Here is an 11,915-nt window from a genome sequence, read left to right on the forward strand (position 1 = left end):
TTAGATACCAGTCACAGTGAACTGGGAGATGTTTGATCTCTGTAACAGAGGTCTGGCAGTGTGTTTTATACAGGTAACGGGCAACTAGGAGAGAGTTTGATCTCAGTAACAGGGAACTGGCAGAGTGTTCGATATCGGTATCGGGGAACTGGGAGAGTGTTTGATATCGGTAACAGGGAACTGGGAGAGTGTTCAATATCGGTATTGGGGAATTGGGTGAGGGTTTGATATCTGTAACAGCCGACAGGGATAATGTTTGATACCAGTAACGGGGAACCGGGACAGTGTTTGATACCAGTAATGGGGAACTGGGACAGTGTTTGATACCAGTAACGGGGTACTAGGACAGTGATTGATACCAGTAACGGGGAACTGGGACAGTGATTGATATCTGTAACGGGAAACTGTGAGAGTGTTTGATACCAGAAACGGGACTGGGAGAGCGTTTGTTATCAGTAACGGGACAGGGACAGTGTTTCATACCAGTCACAGGGAACTGGGAGAGTGTTTGATCGCTGTAACGGGGAACTGGCAGAGTGTTCAATTTCGGTATCGGGGAACTGGGATAATGTTTGATATCGGTAGCAGGGAACTGGAGAGTGATATCGGAAAAGGTGAACTGCGAGAGTCTTTGATCTCAGTAACAGGGAGCTGGGAGAGTGCTTGATACCAGTATCAGGGAACTGGTAGAGTGTTTGATACCTGGAACCGGGGACTGGGAGAGTGTTTGATACCAGTAACGGGCAACTGGGTGATTGATTGATACCAGTAACGGGGAACTGGGAGAGTGTTTGATACCAGTAACTGGGATCTGGAAGAGTTTTTGATACCAGTAACAGGGAACCGGGAGAGAGTTCGATATTTGTAACAGGGAACAGTGAGAGTGTTTGATATCGCTTACAGGGAATTGGCAGAGCATTTGATACCAGTAAAGGGGAACAGTGAGAGTGTTTGATCTCAGTAACAGGGAACCGGCAGAGTGTTTGATATCGGTAACAGGGAACTGGGAGAGTGTTTGATAACGGTAACAGTGGACTGGGAGAGTGTTTGATATCAGAAACGGGGAAGTGGGAGAGTGTTCAATATCAGTACTGGGGAAATGGGCGAGTGATTGATACCAGTATCGGGCAACTGTGACAGTGTTTGATACCAGTAATAGGGAACCCGGAGTGTTTGATATCAGTAACGGGGAACAGGGACAGTGTTTGATATAGGTTATGGGGAGCAGGGAGAGTTTTTGATACAGGTAACAGGGAACTGGTAGAGTGTTCACTATCAGTAACGGGGAACATGTAGAGCGTTTGATATCAGTAACGGGAAACTGGGCGAGTGTTTGATATCAGTAACGGGGAACTGGGCGAGTGATTGATACAAGTATTGGGCAACTGGGAGAGTGATTGATATCGGTAACAGGGAACTGGGATAGCGTTTGTTATCAGTGACAGGGAGAGTGTTTGATATCAGTAACGGGACAGGGAGATTGTTTGATACCAGTCACAGTGAACTGGGACATGTTTGATCTCTGTAACAGAGGTCTGGCAGAGTGTTTTATATAGGTAACGGGCAACTGGGAGAATGTTTGATACCGGTAATGGGGGACTGGGAGAGTTTTTGAAAACAGTCACGGGGATCAGGGACAGAGTTTGATATCGGTAACAGGGAACTGGCAGAATATTTGATACCAGTGACGGGGAACTGGGAGAGAGTTTGATCTCAGTAACAGGGAACCGGGAGAGTGTTCAATATCGGTAATGGGCAATTGGGTGAGTGTTTGATATCTGTAACAGCCGACAGGGATAATGTTTGATACCAGTAACGGGGAACCGGGACAGTGTTTGATACCAGTAACGGGGTACTGGGACAATGATTGATATCAGTAACGGGAAACTGTGAGAGTGTTTGATACCAGTAACGGGACTGGGAGAGTGTTTCATACCAGTCACAGGGAACTGGGAGAGTGTTTGATCGCTGTAACAGAGGTCTGGCAGAGTGTTTTATATAGGTAACTGGCAACTAGGAGAGGGTTTGATCTCAGTAACAAGAATCTGGGAGAGTGTTTGATACCACTAACGGGGAACTGGGAGAGTGTTTGATACCAGTAACGGGGAACTGGGAGAGTGCTTGATACCAGTAATGGGGAACTGGGAGAGTGCTTGATACCAGTAACGGGGAACTGCGAGAGTGTTTGATACCAGTAACTGGGATCTGAAAGAGTTGTTGATACCAGTAACATGGAACTGGGAGAGTGTTCGATATCAGTAACAGGGAACTGGGAGAGTGTTCGATATCGGTAACAGCGAACAGGGAGAGTGTTTGATCTCAGTAACAGGGAACTGGCAGAGTGTTCGATATCGGTAACAGGGAACTGGCAGAGTGTTCGATATCGGTAACAGGGAACTGGGAGAGTGTTTGATAACGGTAACAGCGGACTGGGAGAGTGTTTGATACCAGTAACGGGGAACTGGGAGAGTGTTTGAAACCAGTAGCGGGGAACTGGGAGAGTGTTTGAAACCAGTAACGGGGAACTGGGAGAGCGTTTGATACCTGTAACGGGGAACTGGGAGAGTGTTTGATACCAGTAACGGGGAACTGGGAGAGTGCTTGATACCAGTAACGGGGAACTGGGAGAGTGTTTGATACCAGTAACTGGGATCTGGAAGAGTTTTTGATACCAGTAAGAGGGAACCGGGAGAGAGTTCGATATCAGTAACAGGGAACTGGGAGAGTGTTCGATATCGGTAACAGGGAACTGGGAGAGTGTTCGATATCGGTAACAGCGAACAGTGAGAGTGTTTGATATCGGTAACAGGGAACTGGGACAGTGTTTGATACCAGTATCAGGGAACTGGTAGAGTGTTTGATACCTGGAACCGGGGACTGGGAGAGTGTTTGATACAAGTAATGGGCAACTGGGTGATTGATTGATACCAGTAACGGGAAACTGGGAGAGTGTTTGATATTGGTCACAAGGAACTGGGAGAGTGTTTGATACCAGTAACAGGGAACTGGCAGAGTGTTCGATATCGGTAACAGGGAACTGGGAGAGTGTTTGATAACGGTAACAGCGGACTGGGAGAGTGTTTGATATCAGTAACGGGAAACTGGGAGAGTGTTTGATATTGGTCACAAGGAACTGGGAGAGTGTTTGATACCAGTAACTGGGATCTGGAAGAGTTTTTGATACCAGTAACAGGGAACCGGGAGAGAGTTCGATATCAGTAACAGGGAACTGGGAGAGTGTTCGATATCAGTAACAGGGAACTGGGAGAGTGTTCGATATCGGTAACAGGGAACTGGGAGAGTATTCGATATCGGTAACAGGGAACTGGGAGAGTGTTCGATATTGGTAACAGCGAACAGTGAGAGTGTTTGATATCGGTAACAGGGAACTGGGACAGTGTTTGATACCAGTATCAGGGAACTGGTAGAGTGTTTGATACCAGTATCAGGGAACTGCGAGAGTGTTTGATACCTGGAACCGGGGACTGGGTGAGTGTTTGATACCAGTAATGGGCAACTGGGTGATTGATTGATACCAGTAACGGGGAACTGTGAGAGTGTTTGAAACCAGTAACTGGGATCTGGAAGAGGTTTTGATACCAGTAACAGGGAACCGGGAGAGAGTTCGATATTCGTAACAGGGAACAGTAGGAGTGTTTGATATCGGTTACAGGGAACTGGCAGAGCATTTGATACCAGTAATGGGGAACAGTGAGAGTGTTTGATCTCAGTAACAGGGAACTGGCAGAGTGTTTGATATCGGTAACAGGGAACTGGCAGAGTGTTTGATATCGGTAACAGGGAACTGGGAGAGTGTTTGATAACTGTAACAGCGGACAGGGAGAGTGTTTCATACCAGTCACAGGGAACTGGGAGAGTGTTTGATCGCTGTAACAGAGGTCTGGCAGAGTGTTTTATATAGTTAACGGGCAACTAGGAGAGAGTTTGATCTCAGTAACAGGGAACTGGCAGAGTGTTCGATATCGGTATCGGGGAACTGGGAGAGTGTTTGATATCGGTATCAGGGAACCGGGAGAGTGTTTGATACCAGTATCAGGGAACTGGTAGAGTGTTTGATACCAGTAACGGGGAACTGCGAGAGTGTTTGATACAGTAATGGGGAACTGGGAGAGTGTTTGATACCAGTAACGGGGAACTGGGAGAGTGTTTGATACCAGTAACTGGGATCTGAAAGAGTTGTTGATACCAGTAAGAGGGAACCGGGAGAGAGTTCGATATCAGTAACAGGGAACTGGGAGAGTGTTCGATATCGGTAACAGGGAACTGGGAGAGTGTTCGATACCAGTATCAGGGAACTGTTAGAGTGTTTGATACCTGGAACCAGGGACTGGGAGAGTGTTTGATACCAGTAATGGGCAACTGGGTGATTGATTGATACCAGTAACGGGAAACTGGGAGAGTGTTTGATATTGGTCACAAGGAACTGGGGGAGTGTTTGATACCAGTAACTGGGAACCGGGAGAGAGTTCGATATCAGTAACAGGGAACTGGGAGAGTGTTCGATATCGGTAACAGGGAACTGGGAGAGTGTTCGATATCGGTAACAGGGAACTGGGAGAGTGTTCGATATCGGTAACAGCGAACTGTGAGAGTGTTTGATAACTGTAACGGGGAACTGGGACAGTGTTTGATATCAGTAACAGGGAACTGGAGAGTGAAATCGGAAAAGGTGAACTGCGAGAGTCTTTGATCTCAGTAACAGGGAGCTGGGAGAGTGTTTGATACCAGTATCAGGGAACTGGTAGAGTGTTTGATACCTGGAACCGGGGACTGGGAGAGTGTTTGATACCAGTAACTGGGATCTGGAAGAGTTTTTGATACCAGTAACAGGGAACCGGGAGAGAGTTCGATATTTGTAACAGGGAACAGTGAGAGTGTTTGATATCGCTTACAGGCAACTGGCAGAGCATTTGATACCAGTAATGGGGAACAGTGAGAGTGTTTGATCTCAGTAACAGGGAACTGGCAGAGTGTTTGATATCGGTAACAGGGAACTGGCAGAGTGTTTGATATCGGTAACAGGGAACTGGGAGAGTGTTTGATAACTGTAACAGCGGACAGGGAGAGTGTTTCATACCAGTCACAGGGAACTGGGAGAGTGTTTGATCGCTGTAACAGAGGTCTGGCAGAGTGTTTTATATAGTTAACGGGCAACTAGGAGAGAGTTTGATCTCAGTAACAGGGAACTGGCAGAGTGTTCGATATCGGTATCGGGGAACTGGGAGAGTGTTTGATATCGGTAACAGGGAACCGGGAGAGTGTTTGATACCAGTATCAGGGAACTGGTAGAGTGTTTGATACCAGTAACGGGGAACTGGGAGAGTGTTTGAAACCAGTAGCGGGGAACTGGGAGAGTGTTTGAAACCAGTAACGGGGAACTGGGAGAGAGTTTGATACCTGTAACGGGGAACTGGGAGAGTGTTTGATACCAGTAACGGGGAACTGGGAGAGTGTTTGATACCAGTAACGGGGAACTGGGAGAGTGCTTGATACCAGAAACGGGGAACTGGGAGAGTGTTTGATACCAGTAACTGGGATCTGGAAGAGTTTTTGATACCAGTAAGAGGGAACCGGGAGAGAGTTCGATATCAGTAACAGGGAACTGGGAGAGTGTTCGATATCGGTAACAGGGAACTGGGAGAGTGTTCGATATCGGTAACAGCGAACAGTGAGAGTGTTTGATATCGGTAACAGGGAACTGGGACAGTGTTCGATACCAGTATCAGGGAACTGGTAGAGTGTTTGATACCTGGAACCGGGGACTGGGAGAGTGTTTGATACCAGTAATGGGCAACTGGGTGATTGATTGATACCAGTAACGGGAAACTGGGAGAGTGTTTGATACCAGTAACTGGGATCTGGAAGAGTTTTTGATACCAGTAAGAGGGAACCGGGAGAGAGTTCGATATCAGTAACAGGGAACTGGGAGAGTGTTCGATATCGGTAACAGGGAACTGGGAGAGTGTTCGATACCAGTATCAGGGAACTGTTAGAGTGTTTGATACCTGGAACCAGGGACTGGGAGAGTGTTTGATACCAGTAATGGGCAACTGGGTGATTGATTGATACCAGTAACGGGAAACTGGGAGAGTGTTTGATATTGGTCACAAGGAACTGGGGGAGTGTTTGATACCAGTAACTGGGAACCGGGAGAGAGTTCGATATCAGTAACAGGGAACTGGGAGAGTGTTCGATATCGGTAACAGGGAACTGGGAGAGTGTTCGATATCGGTAACAGGGAACTGGGAGAGTGTTCGATATCGGTAACAGCGAACTGTGAGAGTGTTTGATAACTGTAACGGGGAACTGGGACAGTGTTTGATATCAGTAACAGGGAACTGGAGAGTGAAATCGGAAAAGGTGAACTGCGAGAGTCTTTGATCTCAGTAACAGGGAGCTGGGAGAGTGTTTGATACCAGTATCAGGGAACTGGTAGAGTGTTTGATACCTGGAACCGGGGACTGGGAGAGTGTTTGATACCAGTAACTGGGATCTGGAAGAGTTTTTGATACCAGTAACAGGGAACCGGGAGAGAGTTCGATATTTGTAACAGGGAACAGTGAGAGTGTTTGATATCGCTTACAGGCAACTGGCAGAGCATTTGATACCAGTAATGGGGAACAGTGAGAGTGTTTGATCTCAGTAACAGGGAACTGGCAGAGTGTTTGATATCGGTAACAGGGAACTGGCAGAGTGTTTGATATCGGTAACAGGGAACTGGGAGAGTGTTTGATAACTGTAACAGCGGACAGGGAGAGTGTTTCATACCAGTCACAGGGAACTGGGAGAGTGTTTGATCGCTGTAACAGAGGTCTGGCAGAGTGTTTTATATAGTTAACGGGCAACTAGGAGAGGGTTTGATCTCAGTAACAGGGAACTGGCAGAGTGTTCGATATCGGTATCGGGGAACTGGGAGAGTGTTTGATATCGGTAACAGGGAACCGGGAGAGTGTTTGATACCAGTATCAGGGAACTGGTAGAGTGTTTGATACCAGTAACGGGGAACTGGGAGAGTGTTTGAAACCAGTAGCGGGGAACTGGGAGAGTGTTTGAAACCAGTAACGGGGAACTGGGAGAGAGTTTGATACCTGTAACGGGGAACTGGGAGAGTGTTTGATACCAGTAACGGGGAACTGGGAGAGTGTTTGATACCAGTAACGTGGAACTGGGAGAGTGCTTGATACCAGAAACGGGGAACTGGGAGAGTGTTTGATACCAGTAACTGGGATCTGGAAGAGTTTTTGATACCAGTAAGAGGGAACCGGGAGAGAGTTCGATATCAGTAACAGGGAACTGGGAGAGTGTTCGATATCGGTAACAGGGAACTGGGAGAGTGTTCGATATCGGTAACAGCGAACAGTGAGAGTGTTTGATATCGGTAACAGGGAACTGGGACAGTGTTCGATACCAGTATCAGGGAACTGGTAGAGTGTTTGATACCTGGAACCGGGGACTGGGAGAGTGTTTGATACCAGTAATGGGCAACTGGGTGATTGATTGATACCAGTAACGGGAAACTGGGAGAGTGTTTGATATTGGTCACAAGGAACTGGGAGAGTGTTTGATACCAGTAACTGGGAACCGGGAGAGAGTTCGATATCAGTAACAGGGAACTGGGAGAGTGTTCGATATCGGTAACAGGGAACTGGGAGAGTGTTCGATATCGGTAACAGGGAACTGGGAGAGTGTTCGATATCGGTAACAGCGAACTGTGAGAGTGTTTGATAACTGTAACGGGGAACTGGGACAGTGTTTGATATCAGTAACAGGGAACTGGAGAGTGAAATCGGAAAAGGTGAACTGCGAGAGTCTTTGATCTCAGTAACAGGGAGCTGGGAGAGTGTTTGATACCAGTATCAGGGAACTGGTAGAGTGTTTGATACCTGGAACCGGGGACTGGGAGAGTGTTTGATACCAGTAACTGGGATCTGGAAGAGTTTTTGATACCAGTAACAGGGAACCGGGAGAGAGTTCGATATTTGTAACAGGGAACAGTGAGAGTGTTTGATATCGCTTACAGGCAACTGGCAGAGCATTTGATACCAGTAATGGGGAACAGTGAGAGTGTTTGATCTCAGTAACAGGGAACTGGCAGAGTGTTTGATATCGGTAACAGGGAACTGGCAGAGTGTTTGATATCGGTAACAGGGAACTGGGAGAGTGTTTGATAACTGTAACAGCGGACAGGGAGAGTGTTTCATACCAGTCACAGGGAACTGGGAGAGTGTTTGATCGCTGTAACAGAGGTCTGGCAGAGTGTTTTATATAGTTAACGGGCAACTAGGAGAGAGTTTGATCTCAGTAACAGGGAACTGGCAGAGTGTTCTATATCGGTATCGGGGAACTGGGAGAGTGTTTGATATCGGTAACAGGGAACCGGGAGAGTGTTTGATACCAGTATCAGGGAACTGGTAGAGTGTTTGATACCAGTAACGGGGAACTGGGAGAGTGTTTGAAACCAGTAGCGGGGAACTGGGAGAGTGTTTGAAACCAGTAACGGGGAACTGGGAGAGAGTTTGATACCTGTAACGGGGAACTGGGAGAGTGTTTGATACCAGTAACGGGGAACTGGGAGAGTGTTTGATACCAGTAACGGGGAACTGGGAGAGTGCTTGATACCAGAAACGGGGAACTGGGAGAGTGTTTGATACCAGTAACTGGGATCTGGAAGAGTTTTTGATACCAGTAAGAGGGAACCGGGAGAGAGTTCGATATCAGTAACAGGGAACTGGGAGAGTGTTCGATATCGGTAACAGGGAACTGGGAGAGTGTTCGATATCGGTAACAGCGAACAGTGAGAGTGTTTGATATCGGTAACAGGGAACTGGGACAGTGTTTGATACCAGTATCAGGGAACTGGTAGAGTGTTTGATACCTGGAACCGGGGACTGGGAGAGTGTTTGATACCAGTAATGGGCAACTGGGTGATTGATTGATACCAGTAACGGGAAACTGGGAGAGTGTTTGATATTGGTCACAAGGAACTGGGAGAGTGTTTGATACCAGTAACTGGGAACCGGGAGAGAGTTCGATATCAGTAACAGGGAACTGGGAGAGTGTTCGATATCGGTAACAGGGAACTGGGAGAGTGTTCGATATCGGTAACAGGGAACTGGGAGAGTGTTTGATATTGGTCACAAGGAACTGGGAGAGTGTTTGATACCAGTAACTGGGATCTGGAAGAGTTTTTGATTCCAGTAACAGGGAACTGGGAGAGAGTTCGATATCAGTAACAGGGAACTGGGAGAGTGTTCGATATCGGTAACAGGGAACTGGGAGAGTGTTCGATATCGGTAACAGCGAACAGTGAGAGTGTTTGATATCGGTAACAGGGAACTGGGACAGTGGTTGATACCAGTAATGGGGAACTGGGAGAGTGTTTAATACCAGTAACGTGGAACAGGGAGAGTGTTTGATACCAGTAATGGGGAACTGGGAGATTGTTTGATAACTGTAACGGGGAACTGGGACAGTGTTTGATATCAGTAACGGGGAACGGGGAGAGTGTTTGATACCAGTAACGGGGAACTGGGAGAGTGATTGATATCGGTAACAGGGAACTGGGAGAGTGTTTGTTATCAGTAACAGGAGACAGGGAGAGTGTTTGATATCAGTAACGGGACAGGGAGTTTGTTTGATACCAGTCACAGTGAACTGGGAGATGTTTGATCTCTGTAACAGAGGTCTGGCAGTGTGTTTTATATAGGTAACGGGCAACTGGGAGAATGTTTGATACCGGTAATGGGGGACTGGGAGAGATTTTGATAACAGTCACGGGGAATAGGGACTGTGTTTGATACCAGAAACGGGCAACTGTGACAGTGTTTGATACCAGTAACAGGGAACCGGGAGTGTTTGTTATCAGTAACGGTATACAGGGACAGTGATTGATATAGGTAACGGGGAACACGGAGACTGTTTGATATAGGTAATTGGGAACAGGGAGAGCGTTCGATATCAGTAACGGGAAACTGAGAGTGTGTTCGATATCAGTAACGGAGCTGGGAGAGTGTTTGATACCAGTAACATGGGACTGGGAGAGAGCTTGATATCAGTAACAGGTAAGCGCGAGAGAGTTTGATATCATCAACAGGGAACCGGAAGAGTTTTGATACTAGTAACGGGGAGCTGGGACAGTGTTTCATACCAGTAACGGGGAACTGGGACAGTGATTGATATCAGTAACGGGAAACTGAGAGTGTTTGATACCAGTAACGGGACTGGGAGAGCGTTTGTTATCAGTAACGGGACAGGGAGAGTGTTTCATACCAGTCACACGGAACTGGGAGAGTGATTGATCGCTGTAACAGAGGTCTGGCAGAGTGTTTTATATAGGTAACGGGCAACTAGGAGAGAGTTTGATCTCAGTAACAGGGAACTGGCAGAGTGTTCGATATCGGTATTGGGGAATTGGGTGAGGGTTTGATATCTGTAACAGCGGACAGGAAAAATGTTTGAAATCGGTAACAGGGAACTGGTAGAGTGTTTGATATTGCTAACGGGGAACCCGGACAGTGTTTGATACCAGTAACGGAGAACTGGGACTGTGTTTGATACCAGTATCGGGGAACCAGGAGAGTGCTTGACACGAGTAACAAGAATCTGGGAGAGTGTTTGATACCAGTAACGGGGAACTGGGAGAGTGTTTGATACCAGTAACGGGGAACTGCGAGAGTGTTTGAAACCAGTAACGGGGAACTGGGATAGTGTTTGATACCAGTAACGGGGAACTGGGAGAGTGCTTGATACCAGTAACGTGGAACAGCGAGAGTGTTTGATACCAGTAATGGGGAACTGGGAGATTGTTTGATAACTGTAACGGGGAACTGGGACAGTGTTTGATATCAGTAACAGGGAACTGGAGAGTGAAATCGGAAAAGGTGAACTGCGAGAGTCTTTGATCTCAGTAACAGGGAGCTGGGAGAGTGTTTGATACCAGTATCAGGGAACTGGTAGAGTGTTTGATACCTGGAACCGGGGACTGGGAGAGTGTTTGATACCAGTAACTGGGATCTGGAAGAGTTTTTGATACCAGTAACAGGGAACCGGGAGAGAGTTCGATATTTGTAACAGGGAACAGTGAGAGTGTTTGATATCGCTTACAGGCAACTGGCAGAGCATTTGATACCAGTAAAGGGGAACAGTGAGAGTGTTTGATCTCAGTAACAGGGAACCGGCAGAGTGTTTGATATCGGTAACAGGGAACTGGGAGAGTGTTTGATAACGGTAACAGTGGACTGGGAGAGTGTTTGATATCAGTAACGGGGAAGTGGGAGAGTGTTCAATATCAGTACTGGGGAACTGGGCGAGTGATTGATACCAGTATCGGGCAACTGTGACAGTGTTTGATACCAGTAATAGGGAACCCGGAGTGTTTGATATCAGTAACGGGGAACAGGGACAGTGTTTGATATAGGTTATGGGGAGCAGGGAGAGTTTTTGATACAGGTAACAGGGAACTGGTAGAGTGTTCACTATCAGTAACGGGGAACATGTAGAGTGTTTGATATCAGTAACGGGGAACTGGTAGATTGTTTGATATCAGTAACGGGAAACTGGGCGAGTGTTTGATACCAGTAACGGGGAACTGGGCGAGTGATTGATACAAGTAACGGGCAACTGGGTGAGTGATTGATATCGGTAACAGGGAACTGGGAGAGCGTTTGTTATCAGTAACAGGGGACAGGGAGAGTGTTTGATATCAGTAACGGGACAGGGAGATTGTTTGATACCAGTCACAGTGAACTGGGAGATGTCTGATCTCTGTAACAGAGGTCTGGCAGTGTGTTTTATATAGGTAACGGGCAACTGGGAGAATGTTTGATACCGGTAATGGGGGACTGGGAGAGTTTTTGAAAACAGTCACGGGGAACAGGGACAGTGTTTGATATCGG

This window comes from Hypanus sabinus, chromosome 9, assembly GCF_030144855.1.
Source record: "Hypanus sabinus isolate sHypSab1 chromosome 9, sHypSab1.hap1, whole genome shotgun sequence".
In the NCBI taxonomy this organism is placed as follows: domain Eukaryota; kingdom Metazoa; phylum Chordata; class Chondrichthyes; order Myliobatiformes; family Dasyatidae; genus Hypanus; species Hypanus sabinus.